Source organism: Chionomys nivalis, chromosome 1 (genome assembly GCF_950005125.1).
Source record: "Chionomys nivalis chromosome 1, mChiNiv1.1, whole genome shotgun sequence".
Lineage (NCBI taxonomy): Eukaryota > Metazoa > Chordata > Mammalia > Rodentia > Cricetidae > Chionomys > Chionomys nivalis.
The window spans coordinates 136,121,116-136,126,809 of record NC_080086.1 but is presented as its reverse complement, the minus strand read 5'-3'; positions in this window follow the sequence as shown (position 1 = coordinate 136,126,809).

Below are 5,694 nucleotides of genomic sequence, written 5' to 3'. Positions count from 1 at the left end.
CCTGGTTCCTCATGAGCGCCGTGGGCCGGCAGAGGAAGTCTGTGGTGGGATGAGAGACCCCCACTGGGCTCTGCGGGGCTCGGGCTGACACTTGGTGCTCAAGTTATGTGTTTGCTGGGCATCAGAGCTCCCCTAGAGACTCTGGCTTCTGTCCAGCCTGCTCTGTGTTAAGTCGCAATCCAAGCCCTCTGAGCAGTGGGGCTTGGCCTTCTAGGAGAACACCCAGGTCCTGGAGAAGGGAGGCTGTGTGCACTGGGCTGTAGCTTCCAAGATTCACTGTCCTCCAGACATTGACTCCTTCCTGACTAGCCCTGGCCTTCAGTGGCCTGGGTTGCCATCATACCCCAGAACCTCACCCTGGGGTTCTCCAGTTGTCATCAGTATGGGGAACCCCTCTTACTATCTCTGGGGACCACTGCCTAATGCCATGGAGAGCTGAGCAGCCTTTGGCGTGGGGCCCTGGGTAGGTGCTAAGGGGGAGTAGCTCTTGTGGCTGCAGGTGAAGGCTGGGAGCTGCCGTTCTGGTCCATGAACTTGAACAACAGACTTGACTTGGCACGCCCTGGGCATAAAGCTCCATGTTCCCTGGGAGCACAGAAGATAATCAACTCACTCCACTTATTTGTTTTCTGTGTTTTGAAACAAAGCCAGGCATCTTTGGAATTGTTTGATAGCCCCAGCTGCCCTCGCTCCCAAGTCTGGGGTTGGAAGCCTTTACCATCACATCTGGCCTTCCTTTGATTTCCAGTTTTAGGTTATAGAAAGACATGCAGTGGCTTCTATAGATTGACCTTCCACACATCAGCTCCCAGTGGTCCAGACTACCCGGTCTCCACTCAGCGGTACACTTTGCAGCGAAGGGAAGGAATCGCCTTTTTAAAGGTGGCGCCAACACAAACGTGATGCCCATTTCCCTTCAGTCTTAACAGCCTTTCAGCCTTTCCCAGCTGTGCAGACTGGCTCGGAGAAGTTGGCGGGTAGCTTGTGAGACTGATCACAGCCTGCTTGATTTCAAATGCATCTTTCTATTAGGAACTCGTCATTTCTGGCTTTTAGGCCACATATATCAAATAGCTGGAACCAGTTTGCAGAGATTGAGACTCACAAAGGCTTGGTGGGCAGGCCTGGAAGTGGGTGAAAATCTCACGTACACAACCTAGCAGAGCAGTGAAAATGGCCTGCCTGCCATGCAGCGCGAGCCAGGCTTGGCAAAGGGTTCCTGCCTAGTGGGTAGAGTTGAGAGACCACAGCAGGCTGTGAGATTTGTATTTCAGTTCTGAAAGAAACAGGGTCATAGCCTGGGTCCTGTCTGAGGAGCAGCTGGGGTGAGTGGGTTCAGTGCTGTGCCCTGGAGGGGGCTGAAACAGCCGGGCCTGCTAATAGGTGAGTCCTTTGCAGTCTTGAAAACCCAGCCCCCTCAGCCATCACTCCTCGAACTGGGGCTGGGCTGGATGGGTTGATGTACAGGACTCCTTTCCAATACTTCTCAGCTGAGACTGTGCAAGAGTAAGCCTGGGGACCATTAGCCCGCCCCAGAGGCTCGCAGAACCTGGAGCCGTCCCTGTGTGGAGGCTGCACTTGCTGCCAAGTGGCATGCACGCTCCGCTCAGCTGCTCAGTGGTGGGAGGTGTCCCTGCCCTGCTTTGGCTCTCCTAATAACACAGCTCTAAACTGAATAAGCTTCTCTACAACCAGAAGTGAGGTCTTACACTGGGAAATAAAATGAAAGCAGCTATTAGCAAAGAAAACATTTCAATAAAGTCCGCCATGTCTGACTGATCCTTTCTCCACCCGTTGAGAAGCCACCTTGAGTATGCCATGTGATTCTTATTAACTGCCAGAACTCAATTTCCTGGCCTCAATACCCAAGACATTTGACCTATTTTTTTCCGGTAATGGCTCTCGTGTGTCAGGAGCAGACCTATGCACTTTGCAGCTGCTAGCATTTCTTCAGGTATTTTGGATGAATCCTTCAAATCTATTCATCCTCTTGAAAGACGCCTGTCGTTTACCTCCAACTCTTCATCTGGAAAATGTCCTCAAAGTCAGCAGCCCCGTGGAGCTCTGCATCCAACCCCCAACCGGCCATGAGGCATGTCCGAACCCTAGCTGTGAAGGGCAGAGTTTGAAGTTCCCTGTGTCGAACTGGCAGGAGTCTGACCCTGGAGCACTGTCTCAGAGATAGCTGAGCTTTGTGGGGCAGGCTGGTGGCAGCACCCGGAGGAGATGGAGAAGCACTGTCCCACTGGCAGGGCGATCAGGAGCTTACAGCAAGCTTAGATGGTAAGTGGAGATGGTCTGAGTTTAGAAACGGGATGGTGGTACGGGCTGGTCTGTTACTGAAGAGGCAGAGGCAGAAGGATCATGAGTTCAAGGACACTTTTGGTTCCACCTAAAGTAGCCGGCTATAATGGTCACACCTTTAATCCCAGCACTCGGGAGACAGTGCTACAGGGTCAGATCTCTGTGAGTTTGAGGTCGGTCTGGTCTACATAAGGAGTTCCAGGGCAGCCAGGGCTACACAGTGAGACCTTGTCTTCCTGAAAAACACACAGGATCTGGGAAGATGGCTTAGGGACGACAAGTGCTGATGACAAGTGCAGAAGTTTCAGTCATGGCAGCCAACTGTCCTTAACTCTCGTGTGTGTGTGTGTGTGTGTGTGTGTGTGTGTGTGTGAGAGAGAGAGAGAGACAGACAGACAGACAGACAGACAGACAGACAGACAGAGACGCCCTCTTGTGGCCTCCACAAACACTGCAGGCACATGGTACCAGCCATACATGCAGGCAAAATCGCCATACACATAGACTACTTTTGCAACAGGGTTCACAATAGCTCTAGCTGGCCTGGAACTCACAGCTATGCCTGCCTCTGCCTCCCTACTGCTGTGGTTAAAGGTGTGTGCTACCATGCCTGGCATAACAAAAAAAAAAAAAAAAAAAACTTTTTTAAAGATGTGGCCAGAATGGGGGTGGGGCACTGAAGGACGGCCCGCGGTTAAGGCTGCCGCTCTTCTATTTTTGGCTGTGAGCCTGGCCTTTAACGGCTGAGCCACCCCTCCAGGCCAAGACTACTACTCTTACAGAGATCCCAAGTTTGGTTCCCAGCAACTCACAACTGCTTTTAACACTAGCTCCAGGTAGATCCAACGCCTTTGGCCTCTGTGGGCATTTTGCACTTACGTGCACAGATGCATGTGTGTGATTTAAAATAAAATATTTGGAGCTGGAGAGAATGCTTGAGTGTTTGGTAGTTACGAGTACACATTCCTCTTCCAGAGGACCAGCATTGGATTCCCAGCATCCAAATAAGGCATCTCACAACTGCCTGTAACTCCAGTTCCAGGGGATTGTCCAGGGTCACCCACACATGTGACATATATTCAGACACACACACACACACACACATGATTTTTTTAAAAATTTAAGAAATGGCATGGATGGGGCTGGGAAGATAACTCAGACAGAAAAGTGCTTGTCCTGCACCCAAGTTCAATCCCCAGAACCCATGTAGTTTGTTTGTTTTGAGCCAGGGTCTCACTGTGTAGCTCTGGCTGTCCTGGAACTCACTCTGTAGACCAGGCTGGCCTCAAATTCACAGAAATCTGCCTGCCTCTGCTTCCCAAGTGCTGGGATTAAAGGCGTGCACCACCACCGCCCAGCTGAAGTCTGAATCTTAAAGAGTGGGAAAAGAACTGAGAAGAAAGCCTTGCACGACGTGGCACCAGTGTGGCTGGATGGGAGGTGGCATCAGACCCTGGAATAGGCCAGAAGTGAGGGCTGACCTATTGCCAGTCGGTGTTTTATGGTGGGAAGGTGGGTACAGAGCCTCACCTGGTTACATCAGCTGCAGAAGGACCAAGATAAAAGAAGTACAGGAACCGCAACCTCAGATTGCCTTAGGAATGGCTGAGAACGACAGTAAAGCCCAAAGAGACTTATTAGTCACTAGACCGGTGTCAAGGGGAAGCAGGGTTCAGAATAGGCCTAAGGAAAGGAATGTTACCCACCAAGGAGGGGCCTCCCAGAGAGTGGGGTGGTGGGGTGTGGTCAGCAAGTAACAAAGTGGCTTATTGGCCCAGCGGTGGGAGGTGGGGACAAAAGGGACACTGATTGGCTGAGTACTGTCCGGACAGCTGGGAATGGGCCAGTGGCTCCTATCCATTCCTTCACCTGCAGTCCCGAGCTGTGTGCTAGGAGCCAGACTGGGAGCTTCCTTCAGGGACTCAGCCACCCAGGGCAGCCTCCCCACCAGCACCTCCCAGAAGTCTTGAGTGGTCCAGGAAGTAGGTGGAGGGGGAGGAAGCAGGGCGATTTTCAGGCACTGCAGGGTCACGGGAAAATGAATTTGCTGCTGTGGGCTCTGAAGTTGCTGGTTTGGGGAAGTTTCACTGTGCTTTCTTCCCTGGCTTTGGTCCCCTTCGCTTCTCCCTGTGTTTTTTGGCTACAGTTCTTTTTTTAACTTGGCGCCTAATTGCTGGGCTTAAGGAAACAGAAAGGTACTGAGTGTTGGGGCTGTTTGGGTGAGGTCCCTCGGTGGGAAAGTTCCCAGCCTGGCCGCTGCTTGTCTTCAAGGTGAGGGTGAGGATGAGACTGACCCAGAGTTTCACCGGAGCCCTCGACTGTACCCCCCCCCCCGCCTCGTCACTTCCCACACACTTCCTTTCCTCTGGTCAACAGGATGCAGTTTGTGGGATCTTGGGTGCCCACCGCTGCACCTGTAGTCCCAGGCTTTGCCCCAGCCGGGCCTGCATGTTGTCAGCACCCTTTGGAAAATGGTGCTGATGGAGCGGACTTGGGGCTCAGGTCGGAGACAGTAAGGCCTGCCGAACTGGGTGAAGGGAGGCTGAAGAGTTGAGAGTGAAGGGAGAGGTAAGAGGACCTGCCAGGAACAGGAACAGCAGCATTTGGGTTTTCCCATCCCACTCCGCCCTGAGATTCCTTTCAACTCTGGCAGCCCGGCTGCTGTCATAGCGCCAGCCGCGCGGGGGCGCTGCTCCCCCGACTGTCTGGCTCCTGGGTGACAGCTCGCCGTGCCCCCTTCAGACTGGTCTGTAGTGAAGCTCAGGAGACGGGCTGGGAGTGGATAAGGGCTTTATGAGCAGACCATCCTGTGCTTCCTCTTGAGCCTGACAGACCATCCCGCCCTGCTGAGCCTTAGCCTGTGCCTCTCTTATGCGGTACACTCAGGCAATAAGAAGGGCGGGAACTCTTTCTGCATTGGTGTTTCAGGCCTGACCTGTGAAACACAAGCCTCTTAGGTCCCCCAGCCTCAGCCTCCCTTGGTCTCCAGCCTTTCTTTTGAAGACTTCAGCTGCACTTTCACAAGACAAGCCCAGCCCGCAGCCTGTCCCCGTCATCCTTGCTAAGCCTCCATTCTTCTGGCCCCTCTCTGACAGGCAGCCCCCCCACCCACTCTCCCCAGTCATTCAGCTGCGTAGGGATGCCAGGATGCTGATAGACGGGTCCTCCTCTCGCCTGTGTTCTCGCTAGCCTCTCCCAATCACCCCTATTTTAGCTCCCTCGCCTCACCGCCATTGTGTATTTTATCAGCAGAGACCTCTACGTGGGGGGAAGGGACTTCTAGATAAGCAAGTGGGCTGGGGATAATAGGAAGGGGCAATGGCTGTTCTGCAGATAAGGGTTTCCTAGGCTCCCCTGGGAGGAGGGCCAATGGATGGTGGGGAATGAATG